At 45.1% G+C, this 23,238-nt stretch overlaps 1 protein-coding gene across 5 annotated transcripts in view; it reads right to left on the minus strand.

The window, feature by feature from the left end:
• SULF2 (sulfatase 2) overlaps nucleotides 1-23,238 on the minus strand; it is a 243,991-nt gene that overhangs the window by 87,386 nt on the left and 133,367 nt on the right. The window contains exons 1-2 of one of the 5 annotated variants that reach the window (XM_090064401.1): nucleotides 10,563-10,578; nucleotides 9,039-9,136 (exon numbers count right to left, since the gene is read on the minus strand). The exons of 1 other annotated variant lie outside the window; for it this stretch is intronic. The gene's annotated coding sequence lies outside the window, so the exon portion shown is untranslated. Of the gene's footprint in view, nucleotides 1-2,346; nucleotides 2,530-2,643; nucleotides 2,799-9,038; nucleotides 9,137-10,562; nucleotides 10,579-23,238 lie in introns of those variants that run through there. 3 more of the 5 variants (XM_090064400.1, XM_090064402.1, XM_090064403.1) reach the window with 3 other exon arrangements.

Consider the following 23,238-nt stretch of genomic DNA (forward strand, 5'->3'; position numbering starts at 1 on the left):
GATCCAGTCGTGTTTCCTACTTCTCTGCAGGGAATGCCCAGGCATATGCTCTTTGGCTTGTGACACATGGTACTGGGGGAGAGGGAAGGCTGAGGCCAACACCTGGGCTGGCCCCAGCAGTGTTACCTGGGGTCCTGAGGGCCTCCCAGGGCTCCAGCAGCAGCGATCCGGCAGCAGGGAGCCTGGCTGGCAGCTGGATCATGGCTCTGGCTAGCCAGGCTCCAGCTTTGGACAGTGTATGATGCTGCTACGTGCACTGCCCCGTTTCTTTCCACTGAGTTTTTTTTGACATCAGGGTCTCCTGGTGTCAAACCCCTCCCCCCATGCTGCAAATCTGCAACGCAGGGAACACCTGCATGTGCAGCATGTGCGGTATGTGGTGCTACAGATGAGTCTGCAGCACCACGTGTGCGTGCTTGTCTGGATGTGCCCATATTGTCCTGATGTAAATCTGTGCAACTCCACAAATGTCAACGGAACTATGCTGAGGTAAATCCAGAATCTGGCTCACACTCCTTTAAACATGCTTTCAACATGGAGCAAGTTAATTCCCTTTTGAAAAAAGAAAATTATATTTCAACTGCTGTTGAGTTTTTAATTGAGCTAATTCAATGAAGCAGATTTATAAAGTAACTGCATCTTGAATTTGCTTATTTAGTACCTTGTTTTAAAAATATGAGAAGTGCAAAACAGTAAAAAAAAAAAAAAAATCACTATGGCAAATTTTACTCATTTAGCAACCATGATAGCATAGGGAAGCAACATACAAGAAACATAGGGCAACTACACAGCAAGGAAAAATATGTTATCAAAGAATTGCTCACACCTGTTAACTGTTTTGAATATTTTTGAAGTCAGTGCCAGGTGTGTTATTTAAATGGACTTAGGTGTGCCATTTATCCAATGTTCAGAGCCATGGAAATGCAACATGTTGGATCCATTCCCTAGCAACCAATCCAATTAAACAAGCATTTTGTTTATCAAGTTGCCAATTAAATGATTTTTACTACACTTCAGTTCTTCTGACTTTTGGGTCATTACTGTTTGTCCTGATTGGGGTGTAGAAGAAACCTTTCCCACTGATGCTTTCAATCAGCTCTGATATTTTAACACCATGTTTTGCAGTTTTTATCGCCTACATGTAAAAAAGTTCATTTACACTTGGATCGGAAGGGCTCTTGCTTGCATTCAAATATGTTCAGAGGCAAAAGTCCTTTTGAATTGTGATTTCACATTGTAATCTACATATCATTCTGTTTTGATTTAATATTTTTTCATTTCCCCCCCGCAAAAGTCATAAATTTTCAAAAGGATACAAAAAAGGGGCAAATTTAGAAACTAGTGCTAACCATGACTGTTAATAACAGCTTGCATTTTATATATATGAAGCTGGATAGATGCAAAAAATAACTTACGTACAAATGTGCAGTATTTCTCTAGATACTATTGCTGTTCCAGATATCTATCTAGATAGATCTACATCTATCTATCGATAGATAGATGGATATATTATAACACTGAATCACATTTTTAGACAGCGTGTTTAGAACTATTTTCCTTCTGCTAGTGAGTACAAACAGGGCTCCAACCACCAAACATTTAAGAAAGGAAAACCCATCTTTCTTTTCTGAAATCTCTCCCTGTACCTGTAACTTTATTTTACATAAAAAACATGCAGTGGCTGATGTTCAGTACAGGTTCTTGAGAGTAAAACACCATTTCTTATAAAAACACAGCATAAAGCCCATGAAGTAAATGTCCACTGGCGTGCCAATGTAAAACTCACAACAAGGCTCTGGAATATGAGCTAGTCCCAGTCAGGGTGCTGTGGCTCTCTGGGGTGCCTCGAGATCCTTTTAAGGGTGCCACACAAGGTTAACACCAGTCGGTGCGCAAACATGCTTCACAAGATAAACCTGGAGTTATCGAATAGGAATCCACAGCGTTAAAATCATCCTGACCTGCCGTGGCCTTCCTGAATTCTTTGCAACAACAAAAAAAAATTGTTCTATTATTTTTCTGCGGTCAAAAAACAAGTGAAAAGTAAGAGCTGGCATTTTCCGAGGGGCGCGTTGAACCTAACGAGGGGTCTCGAAAGGTTGAGAACCGCTGTCCTGTCTGGTCAGGTTATTGGCTCCTCCACCCAGCGTAATCCAAATAACAAGCGAGTTTTTTTCTGTAACACCTTCACTCCTGTCCCCACGGTCACCTAACCTGTCCTCCACTTAGCCTCCCCCTCCCCCCTTGCAGACTTATCCAACACCAATCCCACCTCGGCTGGTTTTAGAGAGGTAACTCGGATCTACCGCAGGCGAGGAAACACCAGAAAGAAACAATCCTACTAACATTAATACCAGCCACACGCCAATGACGCTGGAGACACGCCACACGCCCAGGGAGGAATCGCCTCAGCAGCCTTGCCGCGAGACGAAGCGGCCGGTCCTGCCTCCGGGACTCCGGAGTTCGTGCCGCTGCTGCCCACGGCCGGGGGGCGGGGCGCGGCGCGGCGGGGTGCACGGCTGTGCGCCTTTCCACCCGGACACGCACGACAAAGCAGCGCCGGAGCCGCGAGGCGCTCCGGCATCGCCCGCCTGCGGCAAAGCCCCGCTCGCCGCCCCCCCGCCGGCCGCAGCCGGCGCTTACCTGGGCGGCGCTGGGAGCCCCTCGGCCGCGCGGCTCGGCGGGGCATGGCGGGCGGTCCCGGAGCTGCCGGCGCCGCGCTCTGGACGCGCCTGGCACCGCCCGAGGAGCCCCGCGGAGGAGGGCTGGAAAGTTCAGTTACCTCCAGGATCCTCCTCCCGCCTTGACGCAAGCCGCGGGGGGGACCTGCCCCCGCGCGCGGCCCCCGGCACCTGTTCGGAGCGCGGCTCCGGGCGCTGGCGGGGTCCAGCCCGCCCCGCCCCGCCCGCCCGCGCGCAGCCCGGGGCCCCCGCGAGGCGAGGGCGGGTGCCGCTCGCTGGACAAAGCACGTCTACCACCTCGCAGGCCCCGAGCAGGAGAAAGCCCCGGGCGGGCTTCCCGGTGGAGCCCCCCCCGTACTCCCGAGCGCTCCGCTTGCCCCTCGCGACAGCCAGCTTCCTCGGCGGGGCTCCAGGACCCGAACCGCAGCCCAAATCTCCCAGCCCGACTACTGACCAGCGGCGTCCAGGCCCCGCTGGGGCCTCCTGCAGTGCTGGGCACTAAAGGAATCGGGGCTGGTGGCCAGGGGGGGTCTCTTTCATTAGACCAACAATAACTGATATCACCTCTGTCCACCAGCCCCGACTGCTTTTTCCTTTAGACCAACAGGGCTACAACCTGGCACTAAAGCAGGGGTGGGTGGGCCAGATACAGCCCACCAGGCTATTCTATCCAGCTCGCTGGGTCCCTAAAAATTTTCGAAAATTAATTTTTATCTGCCCAGCCTGGGCTGCCTGTCATGCGGCCCTCGATGGCTTGCCGAAACTCAGTCAGTGGCCCTCCGCCCAAAATAATTGCCAACCCCTGCACTAAAGGAAGCTGCTGCTATCAGAATGGCTTGTGGGGAGGTAGAACAAGGCCCTTGGGGTAGGGCAAGTTTCTGTATGGAGATGCCGCACTAAACAGGTCCTAGTCCTGCCTGGGGTCTCTGCCATATAAACAATTAAATGCTTAACGAGGAGATCCCTTAAAGAGCTCTTCCATTAAAAAAAAAAAAAGAAGCATTTCTAGAGCAGATCTGGGTTAATAAAGGTTATATTTTTTATCTCTTTTCAAACTGGCCTTCAATTAACCCCACCTTGTGATTTATTACACACATGAAGCATATGCTGCCCTTGAACAATATGTCATTTGCTATCAACTCTAATCCTGAACTCACTGGAGAGCAAACCACAAGCCAAACTCAAAACTTTTATGTTACCTTTCGTGATTCTAAGCTTGCACCCACAATCTGAAATGCATAAAAAATATGCATCTGCAAATTAAAAAACCCAAAACAAAACCAAAAAACCTTTTTATGATGCAGTACTCTTACCATAAAACAGTGGTCCAGCCAAGAAGGTTTCTGTGGCTGAAAATGGACAGGAAAGATACTTTTGTACAGAGAGATCAATCAATGAAAAAACAGGATTAAGTAACAGGTTATATAGAGAGAAAACATTCTCTACTCCCACAGAAGCCAATGCTAAAACACACATTCACTTCAAGTGGTAGCAAGATCAACCAAAAAAGAAAACAGTGATAATTCCCACAACCGTCTTAAAATGATTAGCTACTGTTTCAAGAGAAGAACCCACTGGTGTTTCAGGACTGTGGGATTTGCAGATAGGACTGGAGACAGAGATGGTCAACTATTTCTAAAGCCAGGTAGGGTTTAAACTAGAGATCTGTTAAAGCTACATGAACTGGAGTTCTGTTTCCACACAATGCACACACCACTACCACTGATCTAGCTAACACGATGAGGATTGTAATTCAGACATTATTTGGTAGGTTGAGTCAGACCCCTCCTGTTAAAAGCTTGACTAGACATACAAGTTAGATGACTACCTCACTGGCCTGGACAAGACAATATAACCGCCCCCAGTGTAGATCCAGTCACACACACTACCCTAAATATGCCCCCGGGCCAGTGGTTCTCAACCTTGTTTAGACCTGAATCAGCCCTGGTTTGTCAGCGCTTAGTGTTCATTTGTTTTTTCACTGTGGAAAAACAACAAAGCAATTTTTCCATTGCAAAGAACTCAAAAAAACCAGAGTAGCGCAGAATATTTTTAACACTATAGATTTCTATTTGAAATAATTTGAAATCTCTGGATTTTTCTTTTGCATCATGTATGCACAATTAACACTGCTAACATTTTGTGGCACCCTGCAGCCCCTTTGAAAGCATCTCAAGACACCCCAAAATGCCACAACACCCTGACTGAGAATCAATGCCCTAAGAGAAGGAGAATAAACTACATTAATGAGGGCATCTTTATACCAAAACACATGTTACATCTATGCTAGTGATTGCACAAGTATAATGACATCAATAAAAAAAAAAAGAAGCCATTCCTAGCCAGCACTTATACCGGTAAAAAATCTGCATGGACTAGGCCCAACATGTTTTTGGCATGGTTATTAGATTCACTTTTAGAAATAATATTGTGCCCTTCACCCAAGACTTTCACTTAATGATCAAACAATTTACAGACAATTACTTTTACAGTGCACCTCTGGGCTAGGAAATTTTTATTTTGCACATTTTAGAACTGATCATCTGAGCCCCAGCATGGCCAGCAGCTCAGCCAAGGTCACGGAGAGTGTTGATAGAAAGGCCAGGAACAGAGCCCAGGAATCCTCAGTTCAAGTCTGTCTGTCTGTATTTATTGTGTACCACATGATTTTAATTAACAGTCCCATCACAGATCACTTTCCTATGTAAGATATTTCTTCTGAAGGAAATTTATTTTTGCATGACTGAAAAAACAGTGTTTTCAGAAAGGGACTCACACACACACACAATCTGTATGTGTGTATACATTTATACACACACGAAAAAGGGAATATTTCCTTTTTTGTGTGTGTATATATAACATGTATACACAGATACTGTATATATAAATAATGTATATATAAATGTACACATACAGAATATTCCCTTTTTCATGTGTATATAACGTACACACACACACACACACAGAGAGTGTGTCCCTTTCTGAAAACACTATTTATCCAGTCTTACAAAACTGAATTTTCTTCACAAGAAACATATTACATAGGCAAGTTGTTTGCAATGGGAATGCTCATTAAAATGAAGTGATCAATAAAGAGATTCAAAAATAATAACGTGGTGATGTGAACACAATATCTAAATTTGATCTAACGTCATTGGAAAATCTGTCACAATGGATCTCTCATCTTAACAAAAGAGTGTATTTGTCTCGCAGTCAGTGCATGTAATTCCCATTAATGTTAATGGGAGTTATGCAAGTGCATTAAGAGGATAATATACCCCCTGGTTTGTGACAACCTTCTGAAGTGAATGGTGCTTCCTCTTGAAGTGAACAGGGTTTCCATCTCATACGTTTGAAAATGAGCTTTTGCTGCCATTGTTACAAAACAGAGTGGATAGCAATCGTTGTACATAGTGAACAGTTTTGACAGTTAAAACATTTGGTGATTTCAGCTAATTTTTCCATTGCCAAAAGAACTCAGTCTGTTTTAAAGTTATAAAGCAGGGGCAGGCAAAGTACAGCCCATGGACCAGATGGTGCTCTGCCTGGGACCAAATTCTGCCTGCTCCCACCTAGGGCAGCCTGCAGCACACTCCCACCTGCATCTGCTGATGGCATTGGCCCAGCCCTGACCCCAGGCAGTGTGCACAGCTTCCCAGCCCCAGCCCTGACCCCAGGCAGTGTGCACAGCTTCCCAGCAGGGCTGCTCTTGCTGCTGCTGCAGCCACCCAGGTACTGCTTGCCACCTCCTTCCCCCTGCCTCCAGCAGCTCCTCCTCCCTCTGCCCTGGTCTGGGAAGCTGCAGCTGGGTGGCTCCTGCCCCAGGTCACGGTGCTCCACGCCACCTTCCACCCAACCTGCCCAACTGGCACGATGAGCAGGCATATGTGGATGGCTGAGTGGGTGGAAGGCAGCCTTGCTGGGAAGCTGTGCACGCTGGCCAGGGCTGGGGCCAAGGCTGTTGGCAGGCGCAGGTGGGTATGGGTGGGGCTGAACCCCAGCAGAGTGCCACAGGGGCAGCTGCAGGCTGGATGTGGAGGCATCTGCACTGGGCAAACTCTGCACATGGCCCCTGCCTCTCCCATCCCTTCCCCCCAGGCTCCTCCATCACAAGCTCTCAGGACCTAGTGCATCTACCTTTCACATGAAAGAAGGTCTCCCCATTCACCAGTTGGAGAAGAGATTCCATAGAGATTTAGAGGTCAGGCCCTTTGCCAGCTACTTTGGCATCATACTACCTCGAGAAATGCCTAATACACAATGGTATACTCTAGCTCCTATTATTTACCTGTCTCATAATGCAACATCAGCAGGGATCTGGGTTGTCTGTTTCCCATGGAAAAAATGTGGAAAGTGGAGGATTTTCCTTTTTAACTAAGAAAAACATCATTTTAAATGAAGAAATGTGTGGATCTTCCATTTCTGCAAAGAGCTCTCTGAAGGCTGGCAGAGTTCCAGCCTCAAAGGGGCTGGGGGAGCAGGGGGAGGGCAGTCAGGCAGGGGCGCCACACACACATACATATACATGGTCACCAGGCAGCCTGGCAAGCATCTCCCACAGGTAAGTCTGATGGGGAGGGGAGGGGCATTGAGGCTCCCATGGTGAGGGAGGGAGTTGGGCAGCGCTGGGGCTAGGGCTGCTGTCCAGGTGGACAGTGCATGGGGCTTGGGGCACTGTGCAGCTTCAGGGCCACAGCAGGGAGCAGGACAGGGCCACAGGCGGCTTGTCCAGGGGAAGGGCCGGGGTGGGGGGGCAGCTCCCTGCCACTGTGCACACTCCCAGGGGGGAGGGAGCACATGCCCCCCCAGGTCTGTGCATAGGGTGGGGGTGGGGGAGGGCTGCCTGCTGAGGGCTTGGGCTCCCTGCCTTGCTGCCCTTCCCCTGGGGCCCCTGCAGCCCAGCGGGTGGGACCGGGCATGGCAGGGCTGAGTGGGGAAGTTCCTTGCTGCTGCAGGTCCCCTGCCTGCCCAGCACAAGTGGAGGTGGCAGTGTGGAGTTGTGCCCCTCACTGCTGCTGAGCAGGCAGGAGGTGCTTCACCAGGGTGGCACAGGGCTCGCAGTGCCAAGGAGCTTCTTTGCCCAGCCCCACTCTGCCCTGCCATGCCAGGTCCTGCCTGCTGGGCTGCAGAGGCCCCGGGAGAGGTCAGGAGGGCAGGGAGTCTGAGCCCACACCTGCCCCCCTCCATGGGCTCTGCTCTGGCTGTACCACCCATGGGGGAGAGACAGCCAGGTTCTGGGCTCTGCTCCCTGCTTGGGCCACAGCAGCTGCTGCCTCTCATGGGTAGCAGCTGGGGCTCAGGCGCTGCTGTGGGGGGCAGCAAGCTGTGGACCTGGGTCCCTGGCCCCATAGCCCAGACAGCTGGGGACCCACTCTGGCAGGGCTGGGGGGATGCTGGGGGTTGTGGGTGGGGAGTGAAGGGCCTGTACCTGCATCCTGGTGATCAAAGGGTGCATGGGGAGCTCTGATTTTCCATAATGAAAACCCCAAAATCAAAAGTCAAAATTTGTAGGTATTTAGAATTTATTTTATTATAGTGATTGAGGCACTGGTAGGCTTCCAAATTGCTTTAAAATTGTAGATATGTATCAATAAAACACTGTTCACCTGACACGTGTATATATATACTGCTATATATAGCAGTGTTTCATTTGAATTGCATATTTTGGGGGTTTTAATCAGAGAATTTGCAATCTTTTGTTAGAGAAAACCAGGATCCCTGAACATCAGACATCAGTTCTAACACTATGCTTTGCTATATGCCATCTGGTTGTCATTATTTTATTGTAGCTCAAATAGCTGCAACATTACTAATTACATAAATCATTTAGTTAAATAATGATAAACTACAGCCACAGTGTCAGAGACTTGGAAACAGCATGTAGGCGACAAGAGATGGGGAAACAAAAGAGATGAGACAGGAAATTCAGGTAGGTGAAGCAGTATTTTGCCAGGATTTGAAAATGAGGATGAGATGCTTGAATGTGAGAAGCCAAGAAGGGAATTCAAAAGGAGCAAAAACCAGCCATTTTAGCAGTAAAATCGACATGAAGTGGACAGGGGCAAAATGAGCTGTGAGGATGCCATGAAGGAGATTAAAGTAGCCGACAAGAAATATGCCAAGTACTGGAGGGTAGGAGGGGCATGGAAAGGCAGGGAAGGAAGTGTGAATTAGGCATACATTCAATTTTGAAGATCCCACTAGTTGCCTATCCATATTGATAAGCACCTAAAATACCTTTAAAAATCTGCCCTACAGTCTCTGTGCAACACCCTGTTTCATTGGAATTTTGTGAAGATAAATCCATTAAAAACTGCAAGGTGTTCTGGCAGTAAGAGGATGGGGCTATTCAAGTACCTCAGGTAGATTTGTCCTCTTCCTCTACATCAGTACAGAGAACATATCAGAAGCCAGGGGAGTACATCGAGCATCCTGGGGCCAGCTCCTAAGGGCAGCTGAGGAAAAGAAGAGCAGCTACTTAGGGAGATGGAAGTTCCCAAATGTATTGTTTTTTGAAAGCCCAGAACGTTGCTGGCTTCTTACATTATGTAGGAGAATATAAAGGAAGGCTTGACCTTCACATTTTTAAATGCCCCAGTCAATTCCCTCCAACTCTTCTTCTTGGGCTAGCTAACCTTTTTCTTTACTCATCATACTTATAGCCTGCAACCTTAACTGTGCTGGTTGTCCTTTTCTGCATCTTCACTTCTCTTACACTCTTTTAAAGTCTTGCCACTAAGAACTAATATTACAGTGTGATGTTGATCTCACTTATACCCCTTTTACACAAGCATAGCTTCCGTGAAATCAGTGTCATTAGTTCAGATTTATGCCAGTATCAAAAATTAGAATCAGGCCTGCAAAGAGTTTACACTTGGGCTGAGCGAGCAAATACTAAATCAGAAGTTTGGCAAGTCAGAATGCCTTTAGATCTTACATTATTTTATTTATATGTTTCCTTCTAACTGCTGAGCTTCTTGATCCCATGTTTTGCATGTGTTTTAGATTGTGAATTGTAAGATCATTTCACTAAACATAACTTTGTGGTCAGTGGCTCCAGAGTTGTCATTTAGCGTGAAGTTGTGCTGTCTGTAAAAATGCAAGTATATTAGGGAAAATCTGCTTGTATGTCTTGAGGAATCACTATAATGGGAAACAGAAACAGCCCACAAGAATGAAGGAGAAAAGCATTTCACACTGCAGCACTAATCAAGCAGAGTGACATAAAATGCATTAGCCCCTTTAGACCACAAATAAAGATTAAACACACTAACATTTTAACTTAATTGCAAATATTCTTATGCTGTAAAAACCTTCATCCAACCCCATCTTTCTATTACTATAATTCTAGTTTGTATGGTAAAAACTAGAATTAACCAAATGTACATTTTGACAAAAACGTATAATAATAAATATAAGTTACTCCATAAATTGTTAGTAATAACCAAACAACAAGGATGTTGGGAAAGCCTGTAGCCAGAGCAAAAGGTACACCAAGTGCAGAACATTGATAAAAAATGACAGTTCATTTAGTTGGTTAACAAACCAGCAATAAATCTTTTCTAGAAATCTAGGCAAAAAATTAACATGTAAAACATTATTACTGTGATGAAGCAGAAGCACACAAGCAAGATTAATATATATGTAATTTGAGTATTAAAATGATTAATATGACTCAGAGGTGCATCTGCAAATCTATACAAGGAATGTAAATTTAATGAGCCGTTGCTAGTCCAATAGCCTTATGAAGGGAAAAATAGAACATTTCGTTGGTGAAAGTGATATATTTTCCTTTGCAAACTGCCTTCGTAAGAGCCATTTGTAGGCTAGCTAGCATTTGCAATGATTTAATAAAAAACTAGAAAAAATTCCTGTACTCACCTAATCTAATTTTTTCTTGCAGCTTTTCAACACAGTGTAGATGGGTGCAAATTCTGATCATTATTTTGACATTTGGATATTTCAGATACATGAATACTGAACAGCAGGGCAAGATTTGAATGGATATTGTTTAACAGGACTGAAGATGAGATACAATTTCTTGCTTTGTCACTAGGTGGCACATAACTGCAAATTGAGAGAAATTAAGACAGGGTAGTTGGAATGAGTGCAATAGAGAAGACAGCAGTGGCTGCTCTTACTTATTTAAACAAGTATTAAATTTAGTAAGAGTACTTCTCCACACTCTTCCAATATGAAGAATCACAATGATTAGAAATAAACATGGCATAAAAGGTAAGAGAGGGGTGCATGAATGGATTAAAATAGTGCTCCTTATTTTTATTTAATTTTTAGAGAGTGCAGGGACTCTAGACACCCGCCAGCAGTTTCTCTAGTTTCCCCCCATTGTAACCAATACCTCGGGTTAGACTCCTCAGCCCACTGATAGCTCCCAGCTCACTTTTGAATCCTTCTGCCCTTCTATCTGCTACAACAGGAGACACTTGAAGTCTTTATGGATTGAGGAAGGACCTCAGTCCACAAGATGTTGCACCAGTGAAACTGTGACCCTTATTTACTCTTGGGAGTTGTCCCTTTATCCTTTCTGTTAGCCACAGGTGGTGATGAGTTAGACAGCTTTAGCTTTCCTTATATGAAATCTCAAGTCCTATTATTTTCAACCCACCTACACCTCTAGGGGGCTGTGTGTTAGCTACTGACATCTCATTTTCCTGCTGCGAGATAAAGCTTAAATAACCAGATTATTCTGGAGTATTCAGTTATACTATAACTGGAGTATTCCGTTTTCCTGATGCAGAGGAAGGCTATGGCTTATTATTTATTCAAGCAGTCAACCCATGTGCATTAGGACTGTTAAAGCTAATCGGACCACTCTCCCTCCATCCCAAACACTACAACATACCCCCGGTTCTGTAGCAATATAAATGGACATTTTGCCTTATTTGAAAGTTCACATATTTTAGTTTGGAATTCAAGGACCAAATTTAGGAAACTTTAGGGAGGCAAGTACATACAAAATCATCACAATCTTATAAACTGTTTTCTTGTACAACTGCCTTCAAGACCCACAAAACTTTTTAGCAATTACACAGCTTTTAGTAGATGACAGTGTGCAATTACCATAAAAAAAATGTAACAGTATCATTACAGATCAGACATTTTTGAACAACTGGCCAATAAGCTATATTTGGAATTTTTGGGCTTACTAATTCACAATCCTTTTGATTATACTTTCAGACATACTTTCGGAAACTAAGATTAAATTTGGATGAACTGCTGGCATATTGTCTTTCTAAAGATCTAATACAGTAGGTCAGATTCAGCTTCAAGTCTAATTTACAGCTTTTCTAAGGCCACTGATGTAACTGCTGAACTTTGAGCGGGCCATATGTCTACTGGGGAATGTTTTGCTTCTGTTTTCATGAAATTGGAATTATGAAGCTGGACCAAGTATACAGGCTCTCGGAACTTTGCACTTTGTTAATGAGAACTGATCACTAAGATTTTTTCAGAAAAAGATAATACATTCTCTGATTATATTATTCCCAGGCTAATAAGAACCACCGCTACCATTAGGGAATCTCCGATATTGTTCATTCCTCTCTCTTGCTCTCTCACGCCCCCTCTCTCCTTCCCTTCCATCTTTGTTGTAAAAGAAGAATGCATAAAGACAAGGTAAATTAAGATGTTCATGCAGATATGCTGTAAGAAGTTTCAGTCTGATTGTAGAACTGTCTAAACACTACAAATAACTCTTCAGTCACTTTCTGTGTGGGATGTCCTGAATTTTTACTTACACTATGCATTTTTTTTTTGTTGACACCAGTCAGCTATAGACCCTGACTTGACTTGTATCCTGGTCCTTCATGCAATTATCTTAGTTCTAACCTTTTATTTTCTTTTTGTTACATAATTACCCATTTGGGTGATTTATATCTAACTTTGTTTTCTTAATGCATGGAGCATATTACAGGCTCCAAGTGAGCCCTTTTGTTAGTCAACATTGTCACTCTGAGTTATTTGTAGTCATAATTTCTCTTTTCCTTTGAGAGAAAAAAAACAACACTCTGCTCCATGTCATTTTCTCTAGATTCACAAGCAGCCTCCTCCTCATTTGTCTTTTTTTTTTTTTTAAATGTAACTCATCATCATTAGAGGGATCATCATCTGCTGAAACTATATTTGGCAAAAAACAAATTGAGACTGATTGGTCCTTTTTTACATAATTTTGCTGATTTCAAAATTTTATTTTGTACCACAGCTGCCTATCCTGGCTTGGAATAGACTTTATTTATGATTTCAGCTGTTACTTGAAAACTACATTAGTGATCTTGCACTACTGAAAAAAAATAAATAAAAGATTTGTCACCAACTTCAGTGGAAGCAGGATCCGTATTTTTATTACTGCAAAAGTCGTTGCATTACCTGTGAAGCCTGGTAGATGCTAGGTTAGATTTTTCAAACAGACACTAGGCCCACCTGGACAAGGAGGAGTTCTGAAAAGCATTTAATTGCATCTGTCTAGTATCTGGACCTACATTTTGGGGTTTTTTTGTTCAGGTAGCTTGACTCTTCCACTTCTTTGCTTGATCACAGTAATGAGCTGTGAAGCTCTATAAACTTTACAAAGGACAGAGGTCAGCAACCTCTGGCCTCCAGGCTGGATCCAGCCCATGGAGCCACTGGATCTGGCTCGTAGACGTGAGGCTTCAGTGGCATTCAGCAGTGGGCACTTCCCCTGCATCACTCTGGGGAGAAGTGGCAGCAGTGGTTGCTTTCCCACGTCACAGTGGCAATAGTCAGGTCCTAGAATTTACCTGTTTATGACCTGCCTTGGGTCATTCCAGCCTGCAGCCTGAAAAGGCTACCAATTCACTACACTCAAACTGTACCAGCCCAACGCAAGAGATATTGTACAGCTGTTCTCTATTTTTTCTCTTCCTTTCTTTTCTTTCATTAATATTTGCCTTTTCCCTTCCTCTGCTTTCACATTCCTGTAGCAAACCTTTTAGACATTCATCATAGACTCCCCGGGGGTATGCATATCCCAGCTTGAAAAATACTGGACTGAAAGGATGCAAAATCATCCTTGGTGAGTTTAGGCAAATGTTTTATCAATAAAGCTCCTGATGTATGTAATTCCAAGCTGGATTCACTACTTTCTTACAAGACTTCTGGCTTGCATATCTCTAAGGTACACAAAAGGAAAAATGATGAGCTTCCTTTCCACTGTTTCTACTTACACCACTGTAATCCCAAGTAACTTCATTTGCCTAGCATATCTTGCCAAGAAAAAAGTGCTTATATGAACAGAAAAGTATGCATTTCACTAAACTACCATGTCTCCTGCTCTCTTGCTAAATGAGAATGTATTCAAGAATGAGTCCCAATGTTATGATTAAAAAACCCTGTAAAACGCTTAGAGCAATTTTAATTAAAAAAAACAAAAAAACCCCACAAACCTATCTTGGGCATAACATTACATGTTTGATTTCTGCAAAATGTGCTGGTGTACGCATGCGAGACAGAGAGAAAGAAAAAGATATGCAAATAGTGTCCCAATCTCAGGCTGATTGAATCAAAAGCACAATAAATTATATCAGGTATCACCTGTCTGGAATGTCTGTTTTTACATGGTGCTTATGTTAGTAGGTCTTTGAATTTTAAAGAAGTTTGTCACCTACTGGCAGGCAATGACTGACATTTTAAATGGCAACAACTGTGGAAAATGAAGAATTAAGTTTGTGGACAGTAATAGTTTGTCACAATAAAGTTAAACCTATTTTAAAGTCCATCTGTATTTGAGCCATGGGTTAGGAAGCTGGTAAAAATGAGGAGTGGATCTCTCATCTTCTTTCCAAGTTTAAGCAGACAACTGTACAGTGCCCTTATGTTCAGCACACCTTGAAAAAGATTCATTGTAAGACGATGTGATATCATTAGAGCTAGACAAAATTACCTATCCAAAGACTTTTTAAACAAAAATATATGGATTCAGTAAAAATATTTTATGAACGTGTTTTGCTCTTCCCAAATTGCTCATTAAAGAAAATTAAACTAACAGCCTGAAAAGTTGAACAATTTTGTTTGGATATTTTCAAAATGAAATATTCAAGTTTTCACAAGATATGATATGAAGTGAATGTAAATGCCTTTTCCTGTCATTTCATATGAGCCCCTTGGTTTTAATGAGATCTGTGTTTAGACAGCTGGGCCTCAGCTACCCTTTTGCAGGCGCAGTGGGTGCCCACAGTTTTGCAGATGCAAAATGCAACATGGTCACAAATCTGAATGCCTGAACTTCCAGATTACTTAGTTTGGATATGTATCCTCAGATGTACAGTTAGTATCATACGTATCCAGATATGCAGTTGCAAAAGGTTTTCCTAGAAAGGAGAACGTCCTTTTGAAAATATACCCATAGGTGTCAGCACAGAGGCCCAATCTCTTGCTCTATTCTTTAGGCTATGCTCCTTCCCAAAGTGTCTGCCTAGTCTACACTCAAGTTTGCAAACAAAATGTGTGTTATGAATATGTGTTAACACTGCCACCTTTATATCCTAGCATAGGAAGAGTCTTGGCATTGCTTAATAGGAATTATTTTTCAAATCACAAGTATTTGTGCTTCATAGAATATCAGATGTCTAAATAATGGGAACAGCAGAGAATAAATATTTTATGCAGAGCTGGATTAAGACAATTCTGAGCCAAGCACACTGACAGACTGACCCCTCTGCCCTGGAGGGTAAGGGTAAAAGACACCAGAGTACTGTTCAGCATTCATTACTTCAGTAGCTTGCATGCTATGGCGCAGGACCACATGTAGTCTTTTCTTCCTGCCACACACCTGCTCCTACTCCACGTGTGCCAAACCCAGAAATGAGGTGGTAAAATTAGGGCATCCCTTGACACTGCTCCCAAGATCTCTGCTTCTGCCTGCTTATGAGTGCTCCCAGCGTGCCTTCACTGCCCATTTCCAAGTTTGGGGAGCATGGAGTATGCTTGGTTTTAGTACCCCTAGGAGTACCAGGGAAGTAGTTAGATATACCCAGAGTCCTTTACTGGTTGCAGGAGATTTCCCTCTCAGAGCAATGGTCTTGGGTCAACAGCCCCTTGAGCTTCATGGGCAAGTTCACTCCTCCCAAGATGTCTGCACACTCAGGCATCACTATATCAATGACAATTTGGTCATGGTTTCAAGGTTTTTTTCATAATCAAAAGTATAATCAACTCTCTCGTTAATATGAAATCTGAGCTGACATCATGATTCCAGGGGCTGGAAGCCTATCATACCTTATATCTTAACTCCAGACCAGTCCACCTTGAAACAATAAAAAGAACCCCAATGCATTCAAGCTGAAGATGGGTAGTAGAGGCTATTGTAATACCGATCAGTAAGCAGCATATCAGCCTTGATCCACTAAGGTTCAGGGAAGCTATTAACTCCATGAACAAAGAACTACAGTTGAGAAAAACAAGACAAATTATAGCTTGGGGCTTAAGCGCTGGAAAAAAGAATCACTGTATTCTCTCTCATTGAACTTCTTTACTGCTAGTCTGTAATTGGCATCTCCATTTGAACAGCTCTTAAGAGACTATAAAAAGTTTATTAAACTTAAACATCATGCAGATTTGTCTGTTGCACTGCTGATAAGAGGGAATGGTGATAACTTACTGAAATTTGCATACCTACATGAGTTTTTGCCTGACAACCAAATGCCTTGAGGATGCTTTGATACTCAAGTGTCACGTGCTCACCTTCATCAAGTATCCTAAAAACTGCTGCTGGTAACAGCAGCTAATGAAAATTATACACTGATGTGCATCTTTTTTTTTTTTTACCTTGTGATCAACTTTAAAGATCAAAGAAATCTCAAGGGCTTTCACAGACCTTTGCAAACACATTTCATTCTTATTTTAGATCTCAAGTACATCTCTCCTGTAATTCATGCTTCTTTTCTTCCTAACTTTCTGAAAAATCTTGGCCCACTATATTTTTGTTATGTGAACTCTCACTTGCAGTTTGGTTGACAAGTCCAATGGAACAATTTTAAGTGTAGAGGAAGCAGACCCCTTGCTGCTGAGAGCCTTGATAATCTTTCCACTTTAGGGCAGATCCAAGGAGTGGCACAGCTGACAGTCACCTATTAGATTTAAGTGCTGTAACTATTGGAACTACAGTACTCTCTCCCACATCCCCAAGAATCTTCATACACTTCAAGAAAGGAATAATTCTAATCTTTTTGAAACCAAAATAAATATAACATCTCTATATCCCATATACCTATATATTACTTATATCATACCATAACTATATAGATTAATATAACCTATGTACATACTTGCATCAAATTAAAAAAAAAAAAAAGAAGTGTTTCATACTTCATCCTTTTCAGGAGGCTTACAGCTTATATTTCACCTCTCTTTTTTTTCCTTGATTATTTCTCTCTTCAGTGCCCTGGAACATTCATTATTTTGGTTCCAAATGAGCTGGTCCCAATCTTGTCCCTATGTAAGTTATGACAAACAGACTTGGACAAGAAAGTTCATTAGCACCGCTCCAGTGATTTCAATGCAGCTGAACTAAGGTGAATTAGGAGCTTGAGTTTATTAGAATTATTTGGATCAATTTACTGGAAAGAAACAATTAAAATGCTATGCTAAAACAGCTACGAGTACATGCCTAGTAACGAATCAAGGTAATTTTCCTTCTATAGCATCTAGGTTTCCAAGATTTTTCTGCATATGGGATACCCTCAGGCACCTATCAGCCTGGAACAGCCCATTTATCTTGATGTTTACCTTGCATTCCACCACCTGGTCAAAAATTATCAACAGCAGCATACAAGCTCCATTTATACTGGTCTGAGGCAATGCTTACAAAATGCTCGGTTGATTATATTTAGTGGCATAATAAAGTAAGATACTAACCACCCTGAGTAGTTTTTACAACTCGAAAGGTATCGCATTTAAGACAGTCTTGCATGTTGTTCACATCTGTTTTTATAAGATGTTGATTCATTTTATAGAATTTAAAGATTGCAGTATCTTGCACTCACTTTTGCCTACCCAGTCCCATAAAGTCTGAGGTTGGCACCTAAGTTGGCTTTTCCTGGGGGCATAATAATACTGCATATGAAATTGATGTTGGTAACTAAAATAAAGCATTGTACTGCTACATCTGTTATAGAAGGGCATCAGAAGTCCTCTCCCTGACCTACAGCTCTACAAATATATGCCAAATGACTTGAATAGCTGGGCAGCAGCTCTTCTGTTATAAGCAGGGATCTGGGTTTTCTGTTTCCCCGTGGGAAAATGGAGAAAGCCACAGATTTCTCATTTTACCAGAGAAAGCTGTGGATTTTCCAATTTTGCAAAGAGCTCTTTGCAGGCTGGCAGAGTGGGAGAAGGGTGGTGAGGCAACAGGTGCCATTTGCATGTATATGCACATGGCCTCAGGCCCCCTGGAGAGCAGCTCCCACAGGTAAGTGGAGTGGGGTGAGATTGAGGCCCCTATAGTAAGGGAGGGAGGGAGGGAGGGAGTTGGTCAGGGCTGGGGCTGCTGCCCAGCCAGGCAGTGCGTGGGGCCTGGGGCCCAGGGCCGCAACGCACAGCTGCAGGACCCCAGTAGGGAGCAGGATGGGGCCATGAGCAGCTTGTTGGGGGGGGGGGGGGCAATGCGGTGGGACCAACTCTCCACCACTGTGCGCATTCCTGAGGGAGGCAGGGGGGACCTGTGCCCCCCCAGGTCTGTGTGTGGGGTGGGGGTGGGAGTGGGGGCAGGGGCATGCACAGGTTGCCTGTTGCAAGCTCAGGCTCCCACCCTGCTGCCCTTCCCCAGGCCCTCTGAAGCCCAGCAGGGCTGTGTGTGACCGGATGCTGCAGGACACAGCAGGGATCTCCTTGCCATTGTGAGCTCTGGGCTGCCCTGGTGAGGCATCTCCTGTGCACGTGGCCCAGTGGCGGGCAAGTATTTCAGACGGAGGGCCGCTTGATGAGTTTTGGCGAGCTGTCAAGGGACGCATGGGTAGCCCCATCCCTTCAGTTGCCCCATCCCCTGGTTGCCATCTTGGGACTGGATGTCCCACCCCCTGACCCCTGACCTTTGCCACCGGAAGTCCCTCCCCTTGCTCCTGGAAGTACACCTTTTGGAGAGGTGGCCTTGGAACCAAGTTACACCCTGCCATATGGTCTGTGTCATAAGACTCACCCACCCAACACCAAACTGCCGCGCTCGCCGTATCGGTCCCAGAATCCCCTGCTCTCATCACATGATCCCTGACTGGGAAACACTGCCCAACACCAGGGCCCACCCTCACAGTACATGGCCTGCTCCTGGGGCCCCGAGAGTTCTGCCCTGTGGGCCATGCGGCACAGGCACAATTTACCAGGTAGCAAGGGGTTGTGACATGGGAAGCTGGCTTCAGCTGCATGCTGCTCCGGATGGGATGGACCTGGGCAGGTCTGCACTGGCCAGGAAAAGCGGCACGCAGCTCAAGTTGGCTCCTCGTGTGCTGCTGGGGACGGGAGGAGCTTGGCTGGGTCTGCTTCGGCCAGCAGAAGCAGCAGCGGAGCCATGTGCTGCTCAGGATGGGACAAGCCCAGCCGGAGCGGCAGAGACTCAGCTGCACTTTCCCTCGCCTGCACTGGTCAGTCCCGAGTGGTACACAGCTCTGCCATCACTTCTGCTGGCTGGTGCAGACCTGGCTGGGCCCATCCCATCTGGAGCAGCAGGTGGCTGAAGCTGGCTTCCCACGTGCTGCTGGGGATGGGACAGGCCCGGCTGGGTCTGCACTGGTCAGCAGAAGTGGTGGCGGAGCCGTGTGCTGCTCAGGACTGACCAGTGCAGGCAAGGGGAGAGTGCAGCTGAGCCCCTGCCACTCCGGCTGGGCTCATCCAGTCCTGAGCGGCACACGGCTGTACTGCGTCCTCTCCTCCCTGGTGCTGACTGGGCCGGAGCTGCACCCCAGCTGTTGCTTCCCCTCCCCAGTGCTGGCCCAGCCCGACCCTGCACGGCCTGAGAGATCCGGGTTTGTTGCCTCGCAACCACAACCCAAGTAAATAGCCTGAGGTGCTGCAGCCAGCAGCTGGTGCCACCGGCTGCCGCTGGAGGCTTTTAGAGAGTCAGCCGCCATTACGTGGGTTTTGAAGGGGCTCCGTGGGCCAGAAGGAAGTGCTTGGCAGACCGGATCTGGAAGCCCACCCCAATGCGGCAGCACTGAAGTGCACAACCCCATGCCACCGCCCCTGCTGCTGCCATACGCTCAGACAACACATCGCCAGGGCAGCGCAGGTTCGCAGTGGTAAGCAGCTTTCTTGCATGGCCCTACTCTGCCCTGCAGTGGTGGGTCACACCTGCTGGGCTCAGAGGCCCCAGGTCAAGGCAGCAAGGTGGGAGCCTGAGTCTGCAGCTGGTAGCCTGTGCCCTCCCCCAGCCTGCGCACAGATCTGGGGGGCATGGGTCCCCCTTGCCCTCCCAGGAGTGCATGCAGCAGAGGGGAGCCATCCCCCCACCTGAGCCCACAGTAGGCAGGCAGCTGGGGGGAGGGAGGGGGAGCCAGGCTCCATGCCGTGCTTTGTGGTAGCAGCGGCTGCCTTCTGCTTGGGGCAGGGGGCTGTAGACCCCTGGCCCCATAGCTGTGGCAGCTGGGGCCCCACTCTGGCAGGGTTGGGTGGGGCAGGGGGTGGTGAGGGGCACAAGCAGGGCCAGGGGACTGTGGGAGGACCAGGGGTTTGTGGTGGTAGTGGAGGAAGAGTGAGGGGCCTTTCATTTTATTCATGGATTTAGGGGGGTTTAATAAAAGAATCTGCAATTTTTAAAAGTCACGGAAACCCAGTATCCCTTATTATAAACATTGAACTGTTCTTTTCAAGTTAAAACACAGTATTATGAATTCTTCAAGTATAATTCACACATTTAAATTTAAAACTTACATTTTTTAATGTTTTCTTAGTCAACCGAGATATTCAAACAGTGCCATCACACAAAACAATATGCAAACATACAAAACTAAAATGACATGAGCACAGATAATAGTCCTTATGTCTTTTGTCACCCTGACTTCAATGAGGCCACAGGTTTTACAAACTTGGACAACAGAGTGTGTACTTGGCAAAGGCTGACTTTTAACAGCTTCATAAATCAACCGTAATGCATCATCAAAAGTCTGTAAGTACTGTCCAACACCTTTGATATCTACAGCTTTATTAATATTTCTCTTTATCTACTCCGACTTAATTGTACACATGGGAACACCCTTACCATGGCTATAAAGGTCAAGTGGGTTATTAAGTTGACTTTAATTCTGGGAAAGCTGGATGAAATGGGAGTAGGTGTCTTGGCGGTAGCTTTTTGGGCATTTGCTTTTTAAGAGTGTGCTGTTTATTTATTTATGATTTTTAATTACGCTCTTGGGATTTAAGAGGCCCCTCTGTCCTGACATCCATGTTTATGTCTCAGCACCCCTGGCAGTTCATTAAATACATAATCAATACAAACAGAAGGCAATGACCAGCAAACTCATAAATTACAGTGATAACCAAAGGTTTAGTCCTGCCCTTTGCACTAACAAAGGTTTTTCCAGCCCTATTCAATGGAAACCAAACCAGACACTAAAATTGTACAGTGCAGATAAGACAAAAAGGGAAAAAAAGAACTCACTAAACTTCATGTATTCAGTAACATCTTCTCTTTTAAAAGCTTCCTTAAAAAGGAGCCTTGCTATATAAACTGGTAGATCAATACAGTTAGGTTATTTCAGGCCATTATTACTTGTAATATTACCACACTGCACCCCCAAAGGCAGTGGCTCATTGTGTTTTTGTGCTGAGCTTAGGCAATTTGATTATCTGATCCTGGTCCTATTCCCTCCACCAATTTCTAGCCAGTTGGAGACTTTGGGAAGTAGTGAGGAGCTACAAGTGCAACATGAAGGCTGGGCTGAAGAGAAAGGAGTGTTCCCAGAAGGGGAAAGGTGGGATCAGTTAGGAGAAAGTGAAGGCAAGAAATGCTAGAGGCAGCAGCCAGAAACTCCTCCCTCCCATCAGCCGTACAACCTAATCTACCCAATCAAGATGTCATCAACATTTACGATTAAAAGGAGGTTCTCCAAAAAGGGGAGAAATTCATGGTGCAGATGTAAAATCTAAAATGCACTCAAATCTTTTTAACCTGAACACTAAGCCTAAGGGAAAGGTGGATTGCATATTAAAAAGTGACACCCAGATTTATATTATCCCTTTTTAGTGTGGTTTCCTTTAGTCTCCAGTATTACCTAATATACAGGGTTTGCAGGCTAAAATGCACCTTGCCAGTGCTGTCTTCTTTACCTGCTATAACCCTACTGAAGTGCCAGTCCTTCCAGCTGGTATCCTGGCAGAGGTTGCCAAGTACCACTTGGTCTGTAGCAGCAAAGCTGTTGGAGTAACGCTGCCAAGGCTGAGAAATCCATAATTACACTGAAACTATTTTTACTTGTCAATACCACAAGTAATGAAGAGAAAAACCCTGCTGGACCAAATTTTCAGCCTTGGGTGCTTGAAGTTGGCTTTTCACTGGAGCAAATCACAAACCTCACCACTTTCAATGCCATGTGCAAAGTATACATCTTTAACCTTGCCTTTTCTAACAAAAGACAGCAGGATTTAAAATAAAACAATCTAAATAAAGCATGATACTCAATGCACAGCTCTTACCCTGTGGAACAGGTGAGCAAGAGAATGAACCACAGACATTAGTTAGGTCACTTAATATACCATTGGAATATGCTCATGTAATATATTAATATAGGTAGTATGGACCGAAACAGGAACAGAAAAAGAAGTCCTTACATGTGCTCTGGGGGCGGGGGCGCTTTAATTAAAGCAGCTCATGGGAGGAGCTTGTTTGACAAGCTTTAGTTAAAGCACCCCTGCCACTGTTTTGAAGTGCAGGGAAGCTGAATACATGAAATGCTGTAGGTGCCATGCTCCAGCAGACTCCATTAAATCGAGTCTACTTTAACATGTGCCAGTTAGCACACATCAGAGCAGGCACCAGGCACATGTAAAAGGTGCCCCTATAGTCTAGCTACATCACTTAAAATCTCAGCCCAACATCTGGGCTACCTATTATCATCAGCAAACCGGAATAAGGGCACAGATAGAAGTTACATTTGTCATGCAATTGGCCCCCTGAAAGCACTCTACAGCCATACTATGATACTCATGCAAGGCTGCAGAGTGCTTTAAAAGTGGCTGATTACACAACAAATTCACCCTCATCTAATGAGGGATCAGAGAAGATGCTCCACTAAGTGGAGTCCACTTGGAGCACCTTAGGAACTAGTGTTCCCTAGGGTCAAGCCCTAGCAGGGCTGGCCTGATATAACCTGTTTGCCCCCAGTCCTGTCTGCAGGAAGGAAGGAGGTAGAAGGGAAGGGGAAACAAGCTACAAGTTGGGGCTTTCCCAGCCTGGGGGGGGGTGGTGCTAGTGGATTGGAGCCCGCCCCCTCCCCACCCTGCGTCATGGACCCCCTTCCCCTCAAGTTCACATTGGGCAAACCCTCACTTTTCTTCCTCCTTCCTTACTACAGACAGCACCAGAGCTGGGAGTGGG

Source organism: Crocodylus siamensis, chromosome 10 (genome assembly GCF_052110815.1).
Source record: "Crocodylus siamensis isolate JL-2025a chromosome 10, ASM5211081v1, whole genome shotgun sequence".
NCBI classification, from domain to species: Eukaryota; Metazoa; Chordata; order Crocodylia; family Crocodylidae; genus Crocodylus; species Crocodylus siamensis.